The sequence below is a fragment of the Symphalangus syndactylus genome, chromosome 12 (assembly GCF_028878055.3).
Source record: "Symphalangus syndactylus isolate Jambi chromosome 12, NHGRI_mSymSyn1-v2.1_pri, whole genome shotgun sequence".
NCBI lineage: Eukaryota > Metazoa > Chordata > Mammalia > Primates > Hylobatidae > Symphalangus > Symphalangus syndactylus.
The window spans coordinates 29,665,509-29,691,231 of record NC_072441.2 but is presented as its reverse complement, the minus strand read 5'-3'; the positions used below and the strand labels follow the sequence as shown (position 1 = coordinate 29,691,231).

The window sequence follows — 25,723 nt, the reverse complement described above, 5'->3', positions numbered from 1 at the left end:
TAGGTGATCAAGAAGCAGCAGTATATATGAATGACTGAGAAGGTCAGCTTTTTCTCAAGCATATTTCTTGGGATACCAGTTCTCTGAGATCTTAATAGGTATTCAGTGGTCAAAAAAGTTTGACAACATATTTTACAAGATAAATATATACAAATTAAAAATAATGTTTAAAAACGTTTGGCAAAAAGCAGGTTAAATATCAGATTAAACAGGGATAAATAGGTCTATTTATGGACAGGCTTTAAAAAATCTTTTAATATGCTAATGCACTTTCTGAATCTCTAAGAAAAAAGCTGTGTCGTGTAGCTGCTTCTACATTTATTGCTCATGAAAGGCAATCTGGGGGGCATCTTCCCATGTTATTATTCTGTGGAGTGCATCTTGATAAAGCTGCAATAGGCCATTTGTGGTTATTAGAGTTCTAGACTTGTCAGGTCTTCTAATCTCTGGGCAGGAAAGCACCTTACACTTTCTAACTTTAATATTCATTAAACTTCCTCACTTTAATATTCATTAATTTTCTGTTCAAATGCCCAACCTTTCTATCACTGGTCCAGGTATGTGACCTTACTTCTGACTCACTTTGATGGCTGAACTGTATTTATTTGGACAGTCATAGGATGGGTTTGTAGGCTCTGTCTGGTATGGAAAAAATATTCAAGTATTAGTTGCTGGTTTTGGCATCTGAGGAAATAAGGAGCTACTAGAAAATGTCAGGGTCACTTGTAAAGTACCCAAGTTTAGTTTTTGGCAAGAGTAAAGTCGGGAGGTACTACTGAGAGCAATTACTGGGTAAACAAAGAAGAAATATGAAAATTTGACTATTAAGAGACACGACATCTGTCAGCAAATTTGTAGTCAGGCATAACAAGAAGCACATGAACAGACATATTTGGGAACTAGGGCTATTTTAGATTTAAGACAGTCCAAATAGCTTTTCTACAGTTTATTCCTATTGATGTCCTTTTTGAAAATCTGTGGCCCATTTGAACCCTGAAAGGTTGATTATTCCACATTCTATAACTCAAAAAGCATTTGATTTTAAGTTACACTTACTAATAAATTACCAACAGTTTGGGTAGCATTTTGCTTTACCTCCACTCTCCTGGACATGAAGCTTCACATTTTTTTATTTTTGGCAGCAGAATTCTTATACTCTTGATATTAAGAGGAGTGAAAATACTTTCTTAGTGATGCCCTTAGTTTGGGCAGTAAGCCAGATAATGTTCATGTTTTTCCCTTTTCTGTTAATAATAATAAAAAACAATGAAAAGTATTTTTGATTTGAATTTGTTCCTCCAAATGCTCAAAGGCTTTCTTTATTTCTTATTACCTTTTGCACTCCAGCCTGGGCGACAGAGCAAGATTCTGTCTCAAAAAAAATGTTATTTCTTGCAAAATCAAGGTAGTACTTAATGACATTCACATAATTTTTAAAGGAAGTTTTCTCCTGAGTCACTAAATTTGATAATTTAGAGCGTAAACTTCAATATGTAAATATTCCAAATCTGATTCAATACAGTTTCCCTTTACTGTACCCTCCATTGGTTGAATTTCCTGCTCTTGCAGGAGAAATTTTGAAAAGGAGGGAATGAAGTTTTTAAAATCAAGCAGAATATATTGAATTAAGTAGTTTTTTATTTCAGAGACTTCTAGATGGGATTAGTACAGCTTTGAGCCACTGTTCTCTATCTCTAAATCTAAAGTTCCCAGGATACTATTTCTAAGATGAGGACTCTGAGATCATATAAGCTGCTTAGTCATTCCAAAGAGATGCAATTTTTCTTATTGTACTAGATTTATACTAAGACAGAAAAGTAGACTGATTCATTACACAATAGAAAGAGGCTGACGGCCTTTGGAAGGAGTGCTTTTCCTTCTAAAATGCTTAATCCATCCTATTGTCAGGCTAAAAATTGTGGGAGATGGCATTTACTGGACCACCCTGATTCTTCTGCAGAGTAGAACCTGGAAGGTTTTGGTGGCTAAATAAGTACCTGTAAACAGGTGAAGATGGACTGCGTGGGTGCTAAGAGAACCCCAGCTGCTGAATTTTGAACATGATGGGTATCTTTTATCACTACAAGCCCTTATGGTTAGTAGGAAAGAGATACTAGAGGCATCAACTGTCCCATATCCCAAAGGTATCCTGCTAATGAACCATTTTTAATGCACATGCTAAGGGTTGCCAGTTCTTGTTTTGGAGAGATTTTCAACAAGAATTGCAACCAGAGGTTAAAATTAGACCTTGGGTTACTAAATACTCGTACGACATCCATCCAACAAAGCATTTATCAGTCTTCATCAGGTGCTAGGTACAGTGCCGGGTGCTGGGATATTGGCAAAAATGATAAATGTTTGTCATTACCATCCTATTGCTTGCTGAATAAAGTGGGTTGCAGGTAAGTAAACAAGATAATTTAACAGTGAGTTATGTGTTATGATAGGAGAAATACAATGAACTATATTAATATACAGAAGGGGGTTGCTTAATTTTTACTTGAGTCAGGTAAGAAGAGGCATTTACATGAAAGATGAATAAGCAATAGACAGACCAAGAGGAGTTGGAGCAGGAAAGACCATTCTGGGAAACCAATGTATACAAAGGTCCAGAGGAAAACCGTAAGAACATTCTGTTTGGAACATACAGCTTTTGGGAAGAAAGGGAAGTGGCTAGAAATGAAGAAAGAAAAGTAAATAGGGTCCAGATAATTAGGGTTTTGTAGGTATTTGGGCTTTATTCTAGAATGGAGAGTCATTGAAAGCTTTTCCAGCAGAGAAATGAGTAAAGATGCACTTTATGGTAAGGACTCTGGCTGCATTCTGGAGAAGGGTTGGAGGGAGATAATACTGGGTAGAGTGGGACAAATGAGGAGACTGTCGCACATGTTTCCACAGAACAAGATGTTTGCCTGCATTTGACAAATGATACCATTCTTCACAGCTAGTGCTTTTGTGTTTGGTGCACTAGATATTAAAGTTGTTTACTCTTAATTCTGTAAAGTCCGTGTGTTTATACTGTGCTTTAACTCAATGTTTCCCATATTATATTTCTTTAAGAAACAATGCTTTTTTTCTCCTTCTCATACTTTTATGAAATATATATTTTTTGCTTCCTGAATATTCTGAAATGTCTGTTCTTGACACATGTATCTTTTCTACATTTTGTCACTTTGGTTTCTTTTTCAAATATGCATATAGAGAGCTCATGTTGAAAGAGAAGTAATTATGTTTCTAGTGAATAGATCTTGGCATCACAACAGGATAGTCTGAGATTTCCTGGAAAGAGCAGTAGAAAGAAATTTAGTGGTTCTCAGCGTTGGAAAAAAAATAGCTTAAAGATAAATAGTGTTCCCAGAGGGAAGGAGGCTTGCTGTATAGCAGTCAATATAGTAGGATTAGAAAAGACCAACACAGTTGAACCCCAAAGTACAAAATGTAATTAAGGGCACAAAAGACACATAATGCATGTCAAGTTTAAAAGAGAAGCAGAGCAATTACAGAGTGAAGTTCAGAACTTAAAAGTGACAGAAAGAGCAAAGGGGGAAAATGACAAAAACATTTCATGTAAGACTAAAAGTGCTGCAATCGTATATGAGATACAAAAGGTCAGTGAACAGCCTAGAAAGGTGTCTAATGGATAGCAAGGGTAATCCATTGACTGAAAGGGTCTTGTAGACATTGATTTTAAAAAGTAAAATTAAATGATTTTTTTTTGCCTCAGTGCTCTTAAAAAGCACAGTCTTGCTAAAAAGAGAAATCAATTTAAAGTGAAATAAGTAAAATTGTTCATTGGAAATGTTGCCAATCAATAGGTGGTAAAGAAATCAAGAAATCTGAATTCTCATATAGAGCCAGCCAGGTATGTTTTCATCCAGGATTAATGCTGTCATTGTCCAAGGCAATAATTCATTTTTAGGCTTAGAAATCCTTTCTAAGAAAATATTATGTTTTTATGTTTTTGTTCCCAAGTCACCAAATTGTAGCCCATTTTAATGCTTTTTTGGCTTTCTGTGTGTCTGGGTGTGACACATCTGACCCATACAGGAGGATATGTAGAAGTCCTGGCAAAAGAACTTCCCAACCTATTAAGCAGTCTCTCCTCCCTCCCTCCCTCCCTTCCTTTCTCTCTCTCTCTTTCTCTCTTTCTGTCTTTCTTTCTCTCTCTTTCCTTCTCTCTCTCTTCTTTTTCTCTCTCTCTCCCTGTCTTCCTCCCTCCTTTGCTCCCTTCCTTCCTTCTCTTTTTTTCTTTCCTTTTCTTTTTCTTTTTTTTTGAGACCGTGTCTTGCTCTGCTACTGAGGCTGGAGTGCAGTGGTGTGATCTCGGCTCACTGCAGCCTCTGCCTCCCAGGTTCAAGCGATTCTCCTGCCTCAGCTTCCTGAGTAGCTGGGATTACAGATGCATGCCACCATGCCCAGCTAATTTTTTGCATTTTTAGTAGAGGCAGAGTTTCACCATGTTGCCCAGGCTGGTCTTGAACGCCTGACCTCAGGTGATCTGCCCACCTCGTCCTCCCAAATGCTGGGATTACAGGCGTGAGCCACCGCACCCAGCCCTTTTCCTTTTCTTTTTGACGAAATGGTCAAATGTGCTTGTTGCTATGTTAAGTAGAGATTTGGAAGAATGCGCATTGTTTACTCTGAAAATTGTGGGAGACACAAATTTCCTAAGGGGCACCAATAGTTTTTTCTTAATTGCATATTAAAGGCAATATTCAAAGAAAGGGTAAACTGGATGCAATAGTAGAGGGGTTTCCTGTTAGCCTCTCAGAAAGATTTAGAAACTAAGAAATTCTGACTAGCTGTTGTAACAGACAAACCCTGAGATCTCAGTGGCTTTAGCACAACAGACATGTAATTCTTGTTCATATCACAGTCTAATGTGAATGGGGGGTCTTCCTTCATTTTGCAGCCACACTAAGGGCCTCTGCAATAAGTGTTGACAAGGATGGAAGTGGCTGCATAGCTCATAGCTATCTTGGCCTAGAACCGGCCTTTTCCCTCTGAGCCATTTACATGACCCCAACCTAACTGTGAGGTAGCCTTGGAAAAGTAGGGGAGTACCTGGGAGTAACTGATTTGACACTAACTGTTTTTGCCACTAGAAGGAAGTTAGTTACTGATTGATCTGTGCTCTATTTCCATTGTTCTTGGGGAGATAAGGACCCTCAAAGATGGAGGAGGTAGAAGAAGGTGGTACTGTCTGTGGTGGAGAGGACGGAAACTGAAATATATCACAGGAAGTGACGAGACCCATGAAGTGAAACTGGAAAAGCTGGCCTGAAGTGGTGTGCAGGATAAGGGAATGGCTGTAGGTTCACCAATTCCATGTAACCTACAAAGACAAAGATTAACTCTGGGACTACTAATTATGCTGCTTTAAATGAAATCACACTGCTTCAAATATATGACATTAAACGTACCTTTTTGGATATTTTTCCGTTAACTTTAAACAGTTTCTAAATATACAGAAAGATTGAAAGAATAGTACAATATGAACGCTTGTATACTCATTACCTTCGTTCAGCGGTTATTCATGTTTTGCCATATTTACTTTGTATAGCTATTTGTAAGTATGTGAACTTTTTTCCGAACACCTTGAAAATATGTTGCAGACATAATATTTGCCATAATATTTCATATAACTGCAATGCCATCATCATATCTAAGATAATTTATATTCATATTATACCCACACATGATAATATAACCAATTTATATTCAATTTATATTCAAATTTCCCCAATTATCTAAAGATGACATTTATCTCTCTAGTTCTGTCTCTTTTTTTCAAAGTTCACAGATTGTATTCATGTTACATTTCTCTAGTGTCTTTTAATCTCAAAATCCCTTTATTTCTTTTTTATAGCATTTACTTTTTGAAGACATTGCAGGAGAGTTGTATTGTCCCACATTCTGGATTTATCTGATTTCTTCTGCATGCTGTGGTTCTCCTAGTTCTTATACTCTTTGGATTTCTTATAAACTAAAATGGGTCTGATGGCTTAATTAGATTTAAATTAAACATTTTTGGCCAGGATATTCCATAAGTGATATTCTTATTTCATGTTACATCACAACAGAAGGCATATAATGCCAGGTTTTTCACTAAAATGATGTTAAATTTGATCACTTTGTTGATATTGTCATCACCAAATCTCTTCATTGTGAAGGTTTATTTTTCACTTTACAATTAGCAACTAACTTGTTGGTTAATACCTTAGCACCTTGTGAATATCTCAACAATCTTTCACCTAAGTATTTTAAAATGCATTGATGATCTTTGCCTGAAATAATTATTTCATTGGGAGGTGTAAAAAGTGTGATTTTTCTAATTTATATCATTTTTTCTATGTTTATTAGTTGGCATTGTTCTGTGAAGAATAACTTTCCCTCATCAACTGGGACTGAATTACATTTCTTCTTGAAGAAGCAGGATATATTTATAATTTAAAAAAATTATACGCAATTTCGAATATAGAGAAAAACCATAATCATCAGCTGTAATTTCAACAGCCAGTGAACTAATGTTAAAAATGCTATGTACTATATCTTTCCATTCTTTTTTCAACACAGATAAGGATATATATTATAAAATTTGATTCATAAATCTATCTAGCCTTGTAAAGGGCTGGATATATAAAATACATTATTATCACTTTCCAGTGTTGTTAAATATCCTTTAAAATATTTTTGCTGACTACATATCATTCCATAGCAACAATGTGACATACTTTATTTTCACATTCCTTTATAACCAGGGAGCCATATGACCTTGTTTGCCCAGAGAAATCCTGATATATGACCATTATCCTGAAAAATTATTAAAATACCCTCCTTTACTCCTCATATCACACAAGTTTGGGAAACAAATTGTATGGTTACCTTTCCTGTAATCACTTAATCTACAATTGACAAGTAGCTATTTTGAATTTTCCAATCTATTCGCTGTTATGAAAATTTTTGGGTGCATTCATGAGGGTGAATTCCTAAAAGTGAAGTGACAAGATCATAGTACATGAATATTTTTAGGATCTGTCTACATACTCTTTTGCTTGCTGTATTAGTTCATTCTCACACTGCTATAAAGAACTACCTGCGACTGGGTAATTTATAAAGAAAAGAGGTTTAATTGTCTTATAGTTCCATAGGCTGTACAGGAGACATGCCTGGGGAGGCCTCAGGGAACTTACAATCATGGTGTAAGGGTGAATGAAGGGGAAGCAAGCACATCTTCACATGGCAGCAGAAGAGAGAGAGCTAAGGGGGAAGTGCCACACACTTTTAAACAACCAGATCTTGTGAGAACTCACTCACTATCATGAGAACAGCAAAGAAGAGATCTGTTCCCAGGATCCAATCACCTCCCACTTGGTCCTTTCTCAAACACTGCAGATTATAATTCAACCTGAGATGTGGGTGGAAACATGGAGCCAAACCATATCACTTGTATTTCTGTTAAATAAGTAGAATGTCATCAATTGGTCTTAACAGATTTATCTGATTTCAACTTTGCCTACTTTATTCCCTTGGAGAAGGGTTTCTCAACACTGCCACTATTAATATTTGGGCCCAGAAACTTCTTTGTTTTAAGAGGGCTGTCTGCATTGTGGTATGATTTAGCAGCAACCTTGGCCTCTGTTTCTTAGATGCCAGTAGCATTGCCACTCTCTGTTGTAGCAATCAACAACGTCTCCAGATATTGTCAAATGTCCCCTGTGGGCCAAAATTGCCTCAAGTGTGAACCACTGGTTTAGAAAAATGTGCAGGAATAATAGCAGCAACATCCTTCACATCTAGCTTATTTGTCTTAAGTTGTTGTGTTTTTGTTGTAAGAATTGTTTAGGCTGGGGATGGTGGCTCACACCTGTAATCCCAACACTTTGGGAGGCTGAGGCGGGTGGATCACCTGAGGTCAGGAGTTCAAGACTGGCCTGGCCAACATGGCAAGACCCCATCTCTATTAAAAATACAAAAAAAAATTAGCTGGGCATGGTTTTAGGTGCCTGTAATCCCAGCTACTGGGGAGGCTGAGGCAGGAGAATGGCTTGAACATGGGAGGTGGAGGTTGCAGTGGGCTGAGATCACACCACTGCACTCCAGCCTGGGGGATCTAACATAATAGAAATGGTAGATATTCCTTGCTCAAGATTATATGAATAAAAGTGACCCAATAGGAATTTAAACCTAGGCTTGTCTGTCCCCAGAGTCGTATCCACATGCTACCTGAAGGGCACAGGTAAGTACTACTCTCATGCACTAGTCATTGCTAAACAGGCAAGCAGTAGGAAAAGAAGCATTTTCTCTTCAGTGAGCTCTTGGCAATCATTTGGGAACTACCATGGTAGTTCTTATGTTTTATCATTTGTAAATGGGGTATGGTTGTGTAGAATCAATGAATAGAAACATGCAGCTTAGGTCCTGGCACATAGTAGGTGCTAAATATGTATTCATTTCTAGTTGCACTTGTACTAGCGTTATCTTAGCCATCTGCTAATGAGTCTTTGCAGAACTCTAAGGGGAATCCAATGAAATGAGACAGAGTATCTTTCCTTCTTTCTACCTTCAAGAGCTGCCCTCTCTGCTTTCCCTTATGTTGAGAACTCACACTTAGAAGAAAAGAACAGGATGTGAACAGACTCCAAGGCATCCCAAAATGAAGCAAGTACAATTTAAGTCACAGAAAGAAATGTTGGTCCCTGTCATTTCCTTCTGTTTCAAAAGCTGTTCGTTCATAATAAGAAAGTCCTTCAAGCTCCAGAAGTAGAGCGCTGCATATCTAGTTTAGTTCCAGGTTGTTTGGGGACAGGTTCTAAGCCATTACGCATATGACTAAAGAGTCAGGGGAGGACCAGACTGGGAAGAGCAACTTTCACACATTCTTGTGCTCGAGTTAATCCACCAGCACTGCCAGTTGATGCCTGAGAGATGAGGGGGTGGGAAAAAGAATCTGGCAGGGCAGGCTCTTGAAAGGAAAAGCAGAGAGATAGGATGTCTGAATCACTTTTCCCCTTGAAAACATTACACCAGGAAAGAAAAAAGTGACCTGGATCCCAAATACAGGGATTTCTCAATTATTCTTAACTTCTTTTTTTTTTTTTTTTTTAAATATCCTGATTGTTTTCATGAATATATTATGATACATATTTACAAAATTTACACAGTTTATGTCATACCATAACACACTGGTGCATTATACACGTAGAACACTCCAGCAGTTTGCTCAAAACGTTAAGAAACCAGGTTCTGTTACACGTCGTTTGTACTAAAGTCACAAGCATCCTCCTCCTCTTTGGTCATTTTATCCAAATTAAAAGACCTTGAAAGCTATTCACCTGCTGTAGCCTCCTCAGGCAGTTGCTTTTGCAGGGGAGATATCTGAGCTCTTTTTTTTTTTTTTTTTTTTTTTGAGACGGAATCTCGCTCTGTGCCCCAGGCAGGAGTGCAGTGGCGCAATCTCGGCTCACTGCAAGCTCCGCCTCCCGGGTTCACGCCATTCTCCTGCCTCAGCCTCTCCGAGTAGCTGGGACTACAGGCCCCCGCCACCATGCCCGGCTAATTTTTTTGTATTTTTAGTAGAGACGGGGTTTCACCGTGGTCTCGATCTCCCGACCTCGTGATCCGCCCGCCTCGGCCTCCCAAAATGCTGGGATTACAAGCGTGAGCCACCGCGCCCGGCCTATCTGAGCTCTTTTAATCAACTTCTTCACCATCACCACTTTCCTGGGCGCTGAGAGTGTTGTGCTTCCCCTCCTCCTGCCCCTTCTCTTCCTGTTTTGGGATTTCTTCAGAGTATGTCTTTTTCCTCTATTATTTTGTGAAACCCAAAGACCAGAAAAGGATGCTGCTGGCTAAACGAGGGCTCCTGACAACTTGTACACTGCGTGCATTGTTTTTTTTCTAGTTCTTCCAGATTAAGCCTCATGTGATGTCTGTCCCAATACTCTCATTAGAATGTGGAGGAGACCAGGTTGTAGGGGAGTGACATTTGTAACTTAAAGGGGCACCTGTTCACTCAGACCACAGCGGTACGGCAGCACCTCCTATATTTGAGCTTCCGCCTTTTTGGTGTATTCCTCTTCTCTGACCAAGCAAAGCAAAACATTCCAGAGAATTACTATAGTTTGGGGCAGCAAATTTCAGTTTTACCTGTCAAGCATCAGCCTGGGACCAGACGGCACTGGGAGCCTCCGTTATCTTAACCTGTTTTTAAATTCAAATTCTCCTTTATGTTTTGTAGTACTCTATGGTTTTTAAACTGTTTTCACAAATATCAGCTCTTTAATCACTATAAAATGATCTCAAGAGGCAAGTCAGACAGATATTCACATTTCAGAAGAGAAAATGAAACCTGGAGAAGTTGTGATTTTTTTATAGAATTAGGAATGACAGAAGATCCTTGACGCCTACCTCTGTGCTGTCTGCACTTCATCCCAATGCTTGTGTTGTCCCAGACGTTACACTATTTCCCTGCTTTTAGACTTTTTCTTGTTTTGACTGCATTTTAAACTAGTCCATCTGTGAATAGTATTTAAAAGTATGATCATGTGGTTGACTTCCCCCAACTTCAGTGTGATATTTCAGTGGGCCCACTATGCTGTTGGAAATTTGAATGCTACCCCTATTTTTGTTTTTCACTTTTGTGTCCTTGTGTAAGGTTGAACAGAGTTTATTGCTGTATGTACATCCCATTTTGCGCTTATGAGAGCTTTTCTGTTAACGAGTTAAATGTTACTGTGTTTCAACCCCTGCTACCCTGTGTCAGGACAACCCACCTCAGGAATGTATTGCTGGGTCATATTTAAAAAAAACCCTCGACCTTTCTCCCTGTCAAAGCAAACTTGAACATATGACAGTGTTGTCTAAAATAGGACAGAGTTGGAATTTATTTTTCAGTAAATTACGGATAATTGAAAAATAGTGTATGGTTAAAAACAGTACAATCTCCCCCTGCCCGCTGCCCCACTGTACTCTATTTTCTTACAAGCATACTATAAAGTGGTGGAAATGATTTTCTTTAGCTATCATGATGCTATTTTAACTTATGCCTCTTAATTCTACTTCATTTTGCGAGTCTTTTAGACCAAAATTATTATTTCTTCTGAACTGACTTCTTATAGTTTATCATTCCCGTTGAAATTCTCATTGTCTCCCTCCTTTCCTCCCTTCTTACCCACCTTTTCTGTCCTCTTTCTCATTCTTTCTTTCAATTATCCTTGTCTATTCTTTCATCTATATCTACTGTCTGTCCATCCTTCTGTTCATGCCCCCATTCATCCATTATTTGGCTTTAGGTAATAGGGAAGCCCATTATTAGCATGCATAATAGTCAAAGAACAATTTCAAAATTTGAAGTTTAAAAGTAACTTCTTGAATTGAGTATGTTTAAGTGAGTTTGGGATTGGCCTGCTCATTCCAATTTAGAAACCATTTTTAGAGACATGGTCTAACTATGTTGCCCAGCCCTGTCTTGAACTCCTGGGCTCAAGCAATCCTCCCACCTCAGTCTCTCAGGCAGCTGGACTGCACCATCACTCTGGGCATGCCACTCCAATTTCAAGAGTGTTTCATCATAACAATATTATATGATTATCCCTTAAGTATAATCATATAACCTAGTGCTTCCAATTTATAGGACATTGTGTGATGACAAAAACAAAGAGAGCCTTTGCTTAAGAGATTGAAACTTAAAGTCAGTTCAGAGTGTGATAAAAATGGGTTTCTGTCTCCATCGTGGTATGTTTTAAAAAAATGACCTTTATGATTTCAGTGACTATGCCATTTCAGTCCTGACCACTTTTCTCCATGATTGAGCTGGTCCTACATCAGCTGTCTCAAGATTATTCCACACTGTAGACTCTAAAGGGAAATGACCATTGGCCAAGGAGCTTGCTTTCAGCAATCCAAAGAGATGTCTTACTTTCTAAGAGACAACCTTACCTTTCTAAGAGACAACCCTACCTCCCTCTTATGAAAGACATTATGAGGAATTTAGGTGACTCAGAGCAGAGTTGTTAGAGAGTTGTTGTTAAATGATAAGATATATTCTTTAGGAGATGATAGAGATGTTCACTAAAGGAAGAAAGGTAGTAATGGCTTTAGTCTGCTGAGCTATTATTTGTGGAATATTGCATATTTTTCAAACATAATAGGTTTCCTGTGTTTTGTTATTGAGAATTGTGTGCATATGTGTGTGCATGATGCAAATAATATATTTTTTTTTTTTGAGACGGAGTCTAGCTCTGTCGCCCAGGCTGGAGTGCAGGGGCGTGATCTTGGCTCACTGCAACCTCTGCCTCCCGGGTTCAAGCAATTCTCCTGCCTCAGCCTCCCAAGTAGCTGGGATTACAGGCATGTGCCACCATGCCAGGCTAATATTTGCATTTTTAGCAGAGACGAGATTTTGCCATGTTGGCCAGGGTGGTCTTGAACTCCTGATCTCAAGTTATTTTCCCTCCTCAGCCTCTCAAAGTGTTGGGATTACAGGCGTGAGCCACCAGACCTCACCAATAATGTTTTAAGCCCAGAAAAATTTCTCTTAACGTAATCTAGCTTATCGACTAAGAAATATCTCTCCTGAAAGTGCTTACACTTTGTGCTAAACTTGTCTATTGCCCTTTGTTGAGAAATTATGATAAAAAAGCTAATTTTTAGAGAGATATTCAGAGTTATAACCCCAAAGCCCTGTTTGTGGGTTCAAATGAAAAAAGAAGAGCTAGTAACGATTTATTTTTACTAATAACTTTAAAATATTCTAAACGGCTTTATTGAGATATAATTTACATTTCACAAAATTCTCCCATTTAAAGTGTGCAGTTCGGTGCTTTTGAGTGTATATATAGAGTTGTGAAGCCATCACCAGCATTTAATTTTAGAACATTTTTGTCATGCCAACAAGAAATCTTGTTAGCATTCACTCCCTGTCCCTGTCACACCCAGCCCCCAGCCCTAGGCAACTACTAATCTGACTCTCTCTATTGATTTTCCTAGTCTGGACATCTCACATATATGGAATCATACAATATGTGCTCTTTGGGACTGAATTCTCTTACTAATAACTTGTGATTATAGAAGTTATTCTAATTTTAGAAGTTTTTAACATATGGAATGTTTAAAGAAGAAAATTAAAACGACTTCTAATGACATTACTCCAAAGAAAACAAATTTAATTATATTGTATGTTGCTTTTCAGTTTTTTTCTATTTATTTGTTTATTTCCCTCATTTGTTTGCTTAGCAACATCGATTGAGTACTCAGTATGGATCAACTACAGTGCTGGGCACTGGGCATGATAGATACACAAGACAAACAGCTTACGGGTTATTGAGGAAATAAATAGTAACTGTCACAGTGAGTGCTACAAATGATAAATACAGACTGCTCGTAGTATACAATGGGGACTTTAATTTTCTCTAAAGAATTATTCAATATATGCCTATTTATATGTATTATAAATAATTGGAACTGTATTCTTAAAACTACATCATGAATATTCTCTCATTTCTTAGTTCTTTGAGAATGCTATTTTTAATGACTTCATAATTTTCTGCTGGATGGATATACCAAGTTCATTGGAAATTTGAATATTTCCTCGAATTTAAACTGCTCATAAATGACATTCATCCTGAGGTTGAAAGTGGAAAAACCTTACATGTGGAAGCAAATGAACTTATGGCCAATATTTGCCAATTAATTCCTTGGACTATATATGTAGCTTTAAGATCCTTCTAGAATCAGGACCTAAGATTTATGGCTTCTGAAGATAAAGGTGTTCACAGCATTCCTTGTTGAATAACTACTGTCACTGCATTGACTTAAGACATTTGGGAAATCTCAGAGAAACCCAGTAAAAGGATGGCCAAAAAGAGCTCTGAGGGGATTTCTTGGCCCTCTCAGGCCGCCAAAGCACTTTCTAACTTCTCACAGAAGAGCCTGGAGAGATTGTCAGTAAGACAGGGACAGGAAAGTTACTGTTGAAAACTCTTAGAGGCCGGGCGCGGTGGCTCACGCTTGTAATCCCAGCACTTCAGGAGGCCGAGGCGGGCGGATCACGAGGTCAGGAGATCGAGACCACGGTGAAACCCCGTCTCTACTAAAAATACAAAAAAATTAGCCGAGCGTGGTGGCGGGCGCCTGTAGTCCCAGCTACTCAGAGAGGCTGAGGCAGGAGAATGGCGTGAACCTGGGAGGCGGAGCTTGCAGTGAGCCGAGATTGCGCCACTGCACTCCAGCCTGGGTGACAGAGCTAGACTCCGTCTCAAAAAAAAGAAAAAGGAAACTCTTAGAGATGCTGACGATACAATCGTTGATGTTCAAGAAATATTTTTTCTTTGATGTTTATGAGTTTATTTGCTTTCTACTTTTCTTTTTCAAGCCTTTTGCTTCTTCTGCTTTTTGGATGACATGCCCTCTATTTTTGTGAAATCCTTCCTGTTGCATGCAGTCAGATCTTATTGTCAGCTGTCTCCCCCGGGGTCAAAGTCATCCAAACATAAATCCTCTCTTGTCAGCCTCTTGCTTTTCTCCTACCCTTTGTGTTTTGCCGTTTTCTTCCAGACTTTTGCTTTCCTGCTTTTGTTTTTTGGGCTGTTTGATCCACCTCCACTCCTTTTTTTTAGGTCATAAAGTTTTTTTTTTTCTCACTGACTTTTTTTTTGGGATCACAAGGTCTTTTTTTAAATTCAGTGGTATAGCTGTCCCCCTTTTCAATCTATTGTGCCTTGGTATTCTCTGCTGCCTCTCTTTCTCTCTCTCTCCCTCCCTCTCTCTGTGTATTTATTTAATATGTGTTTCACCTTAGCTCTCCTCATTTGTGATCCTGAATTTGTGCAGGAGAGTCTCACACATTCTATATAGTCTCAGAAAGGGCAGAGAAATTAAAAGAAAAGGATTGAGACTGAAAGAAAACATTGAAATGAACAGAGCAGCTATTGATCCTTGATGAAACAACAGCTCACAATGTACATTCACTTTAAAGAAGGACAAACTGAAGAGGAAATTTCTCAACATGTTGCTCCTATTAAGAAGTTCCCTACCTTAAGTCCAGAGATTCATCATTGTTTTGAAGGAAGACCTCCAAAAATAGTCTAGTTCTACAAGTATGATTATTTAGAGAGCCACATGCAATTCTTCCCATGAACAGAACTGATACTTTTAGAGACTTATAATGAGGGAGATACTCTAGGATGCAACAGCTAAGAGCCACTTTGAAATAGATTTTAAATGATAGATTTTAAAATTTGAATACACTATATGACAAAAAATCATTATTTAAAAGTTCTTACCCCAGCTTGCAAGAAGAGATGGTCAAAGAGCTTATTTGACAAAACTTCTTGTGGGGCGACTGTGTGCCATGCATTGTGCTGGATGCTGGGAAGCTGTGGGTGAATCAGCATGCACAGTGCCTACCCTGGTCATAATCTAACACATAACTTAGATTCATTCTCCCATCAGTTCATTTATTTATTCCCTTAACATAAATGAACAAAGTCTTAAACCTTGACCTCATGTAATCCACCGTCTGAGTGTAGCTTTTTTTTTTATTTTTAATTTTTTTTAGTAAGACTGAATCTCGCTCTGTCGCCCAGGCTGGAGTGCAGTGGCGCGATCTCCGCTCACTGCAAGCTCCGCCTCCCGGGTTCACGCCATTCTCCTGCCTCAGCCTCTCTGAGTAGCTGGGACTACAGGCGCCCGCCACCACGCCCGGCTAATTTTTTGTATTTTTAGTAGAGATGGGGTTTCACCTTGTTAGCCAGGATGGTCTCTATCTCCTGATCTCGTGATCCACCCGCCTCGGCCTCCCAAAGTGCTGGGATTACAGGCGTGAGCCACCGCGCCCGGCCTGTGTTGCTTATTATCTATGGGAACTCAGGCTTTAGATAAGGAATTTGGAAACTCACATCTTAAATCTAGAAAGAATGGTATTTTTGCAAAGATAGATGATTTCAGATTGATATACGATTTTTGAAATAACCAAGAATTTTTTATAGTGGCTCTAATTGGAAAACTGAACTGAATAATTTCTTAAGCCCCTTTCAATTACTTAAAAAGTTTTTTTAATACTCGACATTGCTAATCATTAGAGAAAAGCAAATTAAAACCACAATGATATATTATCTCACACCTGTCAGAATGGCTATTATCAAAAACACAAAAGATAACAGTGTTGGCAAGGATGGGGAAAAAAAACCCTTGTACACTGTGATGGGAATGTAAAGCCATTAGATAAAACTCTATAGAGGTTCTTCAGCAAACTAAAAATAGAACTACCATATGATCCAGCAATCCTATCTCTGGGTATGAACCCCCAATATTTGAAATCAGTTTGTTGAAGAGATGTCTGCTCTCCCATGTTCATTGCAGAATTACTGACAATGACCAGTTATGGAATCAGACTAAATGTCCATCAACAGATGAATGGATTAAAAAAAATGAAATAAATGTTCAGCCTTAAAGAAGATAGAAATTCTGTCATCTGCAACAACATTGATGGAATTGGAGAACATCATGCTGAGTGAAATAAGTCAGGCACAGAAAGAAAAATATCTCACATTCTTACCTACATGTGGAATCTAAAACAGTTGAACTAACAGAAGCAGAAGGTTGAATGGTGGTTACAGGGGCTGAGGTGTGTGGGGAATGGGAAGATAATGGTTAAAGGTACAAAATTTCAGACAAGAGAAATATGCTTGTTTTTTTTTTTTTTTGAGATCTATCATGCAGCATGGTGAATATAGTTGATAATAGAATATTGTATATTTCAAATTTGCTAAGAGTAAAGTTCAAATGTTCTTACCACAAAAACATTAAGTATTTGACGTGATGAATATGTTAGCTAGCTTGATTTAATTATTCCACATGACATTCATAAATAATAACATCATTTGTACCCCATAAATTTATACAATTATAAGTTGTCAATTTACAATAAAATAAACATTTACAGTAACCAAAAATGGAGAAAAAAGTGAAATAACACACAAAAAGTGAAGAGTAAGAGAATGATAAGCTGAACTGCATTAATATTGTGGCATTCAAGTTATGCTGCAATTAATATTGCCGAGATGTATTGTGCATACAATCTAGCTATGAGATCCTAAGATAGTTCAATAAAATTACTTGGATTAAAAAAACTTTTCTGATTTTATTTATGTCTATTTTACCAGTTGATCTCCATCCATAGGGTCCATGTACCTGAATGACAGATACTCAGAGAAGATAAAATTACAGTTTCTGTAGCAAAACGTCATATTTTCTTTTCAGTCTTAACAGGTATCCCAAAATTGTACTAGAAATATGGTCTGGGTTTGTACTTATAGATCAATGTAGTTCTTTTGACTCTAACAATTCACTTTTATTCATAATTTAATATTTAAATCAAAAGTCTGTTGTTGCCTTTGCATAGTCTAAAATGAACTGCTTAGCTGGTGCAACCCATGTGTTTTCCTATGATTTGTGTTTAAAGACACTAATTACTTAATGAAGTACCAAATAATGTGTTCCAAATAAAATTTATTTTGGTAAAAGAGAGATTCTCAGATTAGAGGGGATGAGTCCAAAAAGAAATGAATCATGCCCATTCAGTGTCTGCTGTGTCTCTGTTTTTCACTTGGACACCATGTTAGCATTTCCTTTGGGGCCTGTGGAGTATCTGAGTACTTCACATGATGACTGCACTGACTCATCTGGACATGTAACACATTTTTACAAGTTGTTGTCACTCTCAGAATTTTGGTGTGACGGACAAATGTTGGCTGAAAGATAAGTATATAAGAATATAGATCAGCTTTGAGAGGCTCAGAGGGTAGATTTAAAGTATACACCTATCAAGTCTTAGCTCGTAATTTTTGGTTCAAACAAATGTAAAGAAGGGGCATTAAACAAGAGCCAACCAGTACAGAGTTCTTTTCTATATTAATAGTGACAAGGGGACTGGGTGCTCATGGCCCACTCTAGTAACGCCAGTGCTTTCGGAGGATGAAGAGGGAGAATTGCTTGAGGCCAAGAGTTCAAGACAAGCCTGGGCACTACAGAGAGACTCCAGCTCTACAAAAAAAAAATTTTTTAAATTAGCCAGCTGTGGTAGCCAGGTGTGATGCCTGTACTACTAGCTACTTGGGAGGCTGAGGCAGGAGGATTGCTTGAGCCCAGCAGTTCAAGGCTGCAGTGAACTATGATTGTGCCACTGCACTCCAGGCTGTGCAACAGAGCTGTAATTCAAATAGACAATGATAATATGGCTGTCTTTTATATAGCATTGATTTAAGATTAGAATAAGATTCAATATACTCATCATACAATAAAGAGAAGAGCCAATAGGAAAAGTATAATTTTCTCTTTGAAGGCTCCCTTTTGTATGTTGGATTGGAACTCCTTGTCTACCTCTAGCTGTGTACCAATCAAGATTGGTGCATAGCATTCATTTCCAAGCGAGTGGTTGGCAAGCTTTAACTAGGAATTTAAATCTAACTAGAGTTGTTTTAGATGTAAAAAAGAAAAACATATTTTTGTTTGTATCTTCCATTTGAGATAAGCATCAAATTTAGTATTAGCCCTCTGATATATTCTACAAATCAAGCTGGTTTTGTTCTTAAGCTTTTATGTTATAGGGCAGTTTATTTCATCCAATTATCTAGTACCAGTTGATAAAGCTATGGACAAAGCTGCACTTTACAAATGCTTAGATTTTGAACTCTATGAATAAAATATCTAACTATGAATTTGAGAAGCCAAGTGACTGCATTGTAATAAACATGATTCCTCCATTAAAATAGTATATACTGGCAAGTGGATTTGTGGAATGTGTTATGCCAGTTCATTTAATTCAGACTCCAAATGAGCTTTGCCTCAATTATAAATGTTGGCTGTCTGTATAAGCCACTATTGGGCTTATCCCTTCTGTTTAATCTTGTCTGTGTAGTTGAGATTCAAGTCTCTCTTCAGTTGCACTGGACAGAAGATTTGACTTCCAATTCTGGATTTGCAATTTACTAACCATATGACATTGAGCAAGTATTTTATCTCAGGCTCAAGGTTCTCATATGTGAAATGAACCTAACAGTATCATCCTACTTAATTGATAGAGTCATTGTGAGAATCAAATAGAATTAAGATAATGGATGAGAAAGTCCCGAATACTATGATCACCCTAAGTAAATTAGTAATAATAATGAAGTAGGCATGGTTAGCAAATACACAACAAAGTGAAACTGATGGCATAAAATATCTGTGGGAAATGTAAATATGGGATATGATTCCATAGCTATTTCTTTCCCATCCCTCTTTGGCTAGTTAGCTCTGCATCAGCCTTCCTCAGGAGAATCTTACCAACTGCCTTCTCCTCTACTCCTACCCCATTACAATGGGTACTACTTGTATTACCTCCAATATACTCTTCTGATCACTACGCTTCATAGTACTACATCCAATACCTACTTGTGTGCATATTATGTTGTCTCTCTCATTAGCTTCATGAGAGTAGGAACTTGTTTGTTTTGCTCACATACTTTAACACCAATACACTGTGTCTGACAGCAAATCATTGTTGAATGATTGTTGGATAAAAGTTTCAGCTGTTAATATGCTTATCTAAATCAACTTCAGACACTAACTAAAAATTGGATTCAGAAAATGCTGAAAAAAGCTCAAGAAAGTAATCTACAGAGGTGAAGTCATAGTCAGTCATTCTAGTTAAAATGGGATTAATTATGCTTAGTCTAAACCCAGATGCAGACTGCCGTCTTTTGGGCCCTCAGCTCAGAGTAAACTTGATTCTTTTAATATTACATGAAAGGGATTTCTGGTTTTAGTGCTCTTTATTGAACTGCAGTCAGTCATCTTAGATGTTGAAAATCTGCTTGTAAATAAATTTTGAGTCAATTTTTCTTTTTCATTTATAAAATAATTCCTTAAAGTAGATTATATATTCAGGGAGAAATCCGTATCTTAACGCTTTTATTTTTTACTTGGGCTGTGCTTATTTACATGAGCACATTTTCATTTATTGAGGCCAAGCTATAGCACATCAATTTGATTGCTCTGTGGACTTAGCGCAGGACCCAGAAGTTTATGAGTTCCTGTCACAGCCCTGCACATAACTTCTCGTGGCCTTTTGCAGTCAGTAAGCCCTTCTGGACTTAATGTCCCAGCTATGTAGTTGGGATTATAATATGAGTTTCTTTAATGCCTCACTTGAATGGGAAGAGGATTAATGAATAGTCTGGCTTGACCCTAATGGCGAGAAAGAAATAAATCATTTGCTTTTTAAGGGGTTCACCAACTCTTTGAAGCTAGTAGCTATTTAGTGCTTGGAAAGATAATTTATTAAATGACCCCAGGCTAGCCTTAAAGATGTAATGCACATCCCCAAACTGAGAAATTGTCCACTTCTTACTGGCAAAAACAGGCATCCCATCTTTTAAGAGTGACTTTCATAAATGTGCATTAGTTATATCACTTTGTTAATCCCTTATAAAAATAATGCTGGTGAAATTGTACTGGGAATATATTAAAATAAATTTAATAGATAATATTTTTTAAATAAGAAATACTCTGCTAGGCTGATTTTATATTATTCTGCATTTGTAGTTTTTTTTGGATAAAAAATTCAAGCAGATTCTAAAAATCACATGTGCTTTTATCGTAGCAGTGTTTATTCAATCCCCCTGCCCATCCATAGCCTTTATGTATATTTTTAATTAACTGATATAATTACTGTGTAAAAGTCTATGAAACATGTTTGACATTTAAAAGAAGTCCCTATACTTGAAAAATTTAGAAAGCAATGTCCAATAACAAATCTAACTATATTTAGAATACAAGTCTGACTACATTTAGCATTTCTGTTCCTGACTATAGCAAGATCTAAGGCAACATTTTGAATTTTTCCCAAGGTTTGTGCCATTTTTTCTTTTCTTTGTCTTTTTCTTTTCGTTTTTTTTTTTGAGACGGAGTCTCGCTCTGTCGCCCAGGCTGGAGTGCAGTTGCGCGATCTCAGCTCACTGCAAGCTCCGCCTCCCAGGTTCACGTCATTCTCCTGCCTCAGCCTCCCGAGTAGCTGGGACTACAGGCGCCCGCCACCACGCCCGGCTAATTTTTCTGTACTTTTAGTAGAGACTGGGTTTCACCGTGTTAGCCAGGATGGTCTCCATCTCCTAACCTTGTCATCCACCTGCCTCGGCCTCCCAAAGTGCTGGGATTACAGGTGTGAGCCACCGCACCCGGCCTACCATTTTTCTTTAACTATTTTTGTTGTTGTCAATCAGAATTGGGTTCAGAGATTAGATATCTTTATTTTTTTCTTCTAACTTCTCAGACAGGGACTTTTATCAAGACACATTAAGAATTTATGAGATGCACTGAATTTAGCAAATAGACTTCCACAGAATGCCTGGCTATTTAAGGTTTCCCATAATTTTTATATCTTGAGGCAGTATATGTGAATTTGTTTAGCATAGTCTTGTAGCTCCATAGTGGATGTTCAGTAAATTTGAGTTTCATTTCCTGTTTGCCTTTAAAATGTATCAGGAATGCGATATTCATATTCCCCAACTGGCCAAATAGCCTATAGTAGATGACCTGAATAAGTCTCATGTCTCTTTCTCTCTCCTTTTGTCTTTTTCAATTTTTGTACCCATATCACTGCTCTGTCTTCAATCTTGATTTCTTTTCACTGGGATATAAATTTTTATCTCTTAAATCTAGTTGCAAATTTGTCTTCTGGGATATAAATTTTTATCTCTTAAATCTAGTTGCAAATTTATCTTATCAAATTTGAGAAATACAGTATTTTTCTTATTTTCCTAGAACATCCTTGGACTTTCTGCTGCATTTTAGGACTCTGTTCAAGGTCTACTTACTTTTAGTTTTTTCATGACTGTCTGGTGTGCGTTAGATGTCCATCATCTCTGATTTTATAGTGATATTGTTTGGCTGTGTCCCCACCCAAATCTCACCTTGAATTGTAGCTCCCATAATTCTCATTTGTCTCATGGGAGGGACCCAGTGGGAGGTAATTGAATCATGGAGGTGGGTCTTTCCCATGCTGTTCCCATGAGAGTGAATAAGTCTCGTGAGATCTGATGGTTTTATAAAGGGGAGTTTCCCTGCACATGCTCTTTCTTGCTGCCATGTAAGATGTGTCTTGCTTCTCCTTTGTCCTCCATTATGATTGTGAGACCTCCCTAGTCATGTGGAACTGTGAGTCAATTAAACTCTTTCCTTTATAAACTACCCAGTCTCAGGTATGTTTTTATTAGCATCATGAGAACAGACTAATACACATAGAAATCCATATGAATCTTCACCAGTATTTAAAATACTATACTTTAATTGTAAGCCCTATAACCTGTCTCATTCACTAGACTGTGGGTCTTAGCGACTGAGGTTCTCAGGCACTGTATTTTATCTCTGTAACACAGGGCTTAGCAAATAGTTAGCATTCAGTAAATAAAATTCCATTTACTTCCTTGTGTTAGTTCTTAAATTTATGAACCATGGTGCTTTGGAGGATAGATAACTTAGATCATAACTCTTATGTCTGCCTCCTCTTTACAAATAGGTTTCTCCTGTAAATTACTGGGTATCTTTTCCATTGTGAGTCTTCTTCCAGTATCTCATGTCCTCCAAAGTAACCATTCTATTTTCATTGTTTTAACCAAACATTTTTATTTTACCACTTTCATTTCGCATTTAAAGCCTTTCTGATCAAAGTTGTGAATTGGTGGGCAAACATATTGAGTCTTCTAGTTCTCAAAAGATGAGTGTTTGTCCCAACTAAAAAATTTATGTTTTTGATATCAAGCAATTTCAGAAATACAAATCACACTGCATAATCTCATAACCATTCATTTCTCTTACTGTTTTCTCATCCCAAACTCGAGCTTTCAGTTTGAATAAAAAAATGAAACTTAGTTTCCCAAGTCTTCAATTTTCCGTTAGCAAAGATATTTATAGATATTCCTTCATAGTAGTTTTTATCTCAGTGTGAAGCACGAGGTATGGGGCATGGTCTGTGGATATGCCTGAGAAAAATCAACTACTTCTGAAGGCCCATGCCAGTCTGTCCAAGTCATTTCCATTGCCCCCAACCCAAATCCAATTCCATGTACTTTCACTGGTTCCCAGCTTTGTCCTTGTCATCATGACATGTATTTCCTTTTAATTCTACAAAAATAATTTACATAGGCTTCTTCAGAAGGTCTAGAAAAACCCACTGTGGGTCAACATCTCAAAGGTGTGGCATAGGTCAAATCATTTAGCATTTTTCCACTCTCTTTCCTAGATTCCCTAAATTATTCTCTCATATTAATATACTATGAATATTTCATTTCTTTCCATTCTATTTGTAACCTTTTCTTTATATAAAGAAGGAAGTCTCCATTTCATCTAGATTTTTTAGTTTGTTTGCATTGAGATGTTCCTAATAGTCTCTGAGAATCTCTTGTATTTCTGTGGGATCCGTTGTAATGTCATCTTTTTCATTTCTGATTGTGCTTATTTGGATCCTCTCTTTTTTTTCCTTCTTCATCTAGTCACCAGTCTATCAAACACGTTTATCCTTTTAAAGAACAAACTTTTGATTTTATTAATTCAAAATTAATTGGATTTTTGTGTCTCAATATTGTTCAGTTGTACTTTGATTTCAGTTACTTATTTTCTTCTGCTAGCATTGGGGTTAGTTCTTGTTGTTCTGGTTCCTCTAGGTATGATGTTAGAATGTTAATCTGAGAGTTTTCTAAATTTTGATGTATGTGTTTAGTGCGATAAGCTTTCCTCTTAACATTGCTTTTGCTACATCCTAGAAATTTTGGGATGACATGTCTCTGTTTTTATTTATTCCAAAGAATTTTTGTTATTTCTGCCTTAATTTCATTGTTTCCCCAAAAGTATTCAGGAGCAAGTTGTTTAATTTCCATATAATGGTGTAGTATTTTGGTATTGATTTCTATTTTTATTCTACTATGGTCCAAGAGTATGATTGGTATGATTTTTTTTAATTTATTAAGACTTACTTTATGGCTGAGCATGTGGTCAATTTTAGGGTATGTTTCATGTGTAGATGAGAAGAATGTTTATTCCATGGTTGATGGATGGAATATTCTGTAGATAACCAATTGATCAAGTGTTAAATTTAAGTCCAGAATTTTCTTGTTAGCTTTCTGTCTTGATGGTCTATCTAACACTGTCAGCAGGATGTTGAAGTCTCCCACTATTATTGTGTGACTATCTAAGTCTTTTTGTAGGCCTAGAAGTACTTGTTTTGTGAATCTGGGTGTTCCAATGTTGAATGGGTACTCTATTCACACAAACTAAAAAGTGTATAGAAAATGGTTAAATTCTTAGAAACACAGAACCTCTCGAGATTGAATTAGGACAAATGTGATACCTTGAACAAACCAATATTGAGTTCTGAAGTGGAATCAGTCATAAAAAACCTACCAACTCCCCAAAAGTCCTGGACCAGACAGATTCACAGCTGAATTCTACCATATGTACAGAGAAGAGCTGGTACCAATTCTACTGAAACCATTTAAAAAATCAAGGAGGAGGGACTTCTCCCTAACTGATTCTATAACGCCAGCCTCACCATAGTACCAAAACCTGGCAAAGACACAATCAAAAAATAAAACCACGGGTCAGTACCCCTAATAAATGTAGACATAAAAAAATTCTCAACAAAATGCTAGCAAACCAAATCCAGTAGCACATCAAAAAGTCAATTTGTCACGATCAAATAGGCTTCATTCCTGGGATGCAAGGTCAGTTCAACATACGCAAATCAATGAATGTGATTAACCACACAAATGGAAATAAAAGCAACAACCATACAGTCATCTCAATAGATGCAGAGAAAGCTTTAAATAAAATCTAACATCGTTTTATGATAAAATTAGCACCATCTATGATAAACCCATTGCCAACATCATACTGAATGGGCAAAAGTTGGAAGCATCCTCTTTAAGAATAGGAACTATCAGACTTAGTGACATAGTAAAACCTCATCTCTACAAAAAATGCAAAAATTAGCTGGGCATGGTGCCTGTGGTTCCATGCTACTTGGGAGGTTGAGGTGGGAAGATCGCTTGGCCTGGGAGGCAGAGATTACAGTGAGCCAAGATCAAGCCACTGCATTCCAGCCTGAGCAGTGAGACACAGTCTCAAAAAAAAAAAAAAAAAAAAAAGTAGGAATAGGAACTAGACAAGGATTCCTACTCCTCTTACACATAGCACAGAAAGTCCTAGACAGAGCAATCAGGTAAGAGAAATAAATTAAAGGGATCCAAATAGGAAAATAAGTCAAATTATCTCTCTTTACTGACAATATGATTATATACCTAGAAAACCCAAAAGACTCCACCAAAAGGCTCCTAGACCTGATAAACAACTTCAGTAAAGTGTCAGCGTACAAAATCAATGTACAAAAATCGGTAAGATTTCTACACCAATAACATTCAAGCTGAGAGTCAAACCAAGAATATAATCCCATTTACAAAAGCCACAAAAATATATAAAATACCAAGGAATACATCCAATCATGGAGGTGACAGAGCTCTGCAAGAACTACAAAACACTGCTGAATGAAATAATAGATGACACAAGTGGAAAAACATTCCATGCTCGTGAATTGGAAAAATTAATATCATTAAAATAGCAATACTGCCCAAAGCAATCTATGGATTCAAGCCTGTTCTTATCAATCAACATCATTTTTTCACAGAATTAG

At 37.4% G+C, this 25,723-nt stretch overlaps 1 protein-coding gene across 8 annotated transcripts in view; it reads left to right on the top strand.

The window, feature by feature from the left end:
- The window catches only part of SLC44A5 (solute carrier family 44 member 5), a 389,751-nt gene that overhangs the window by 86,510 nt on the left and 277,518 nt on the right, over positions 1-25,723 (top strand). The window contains exon 2 of one of the 8 annotated variants that reach the window (XM_063624069.1): positions 13,237-13,350. The exons of 6 other annotated variants lie outside the window; for them this stretch is intronic. The gene's annotated coding sequence lies outside the window, so the exon portion shown is untranslated. Of the gene's footprint in view, positions 1-8,464; positions 13,351-25,723 lie in introns of those variants that run through there. One more of the 8 variants, XM_063624067.1, reaches the window with a different exon arrangement.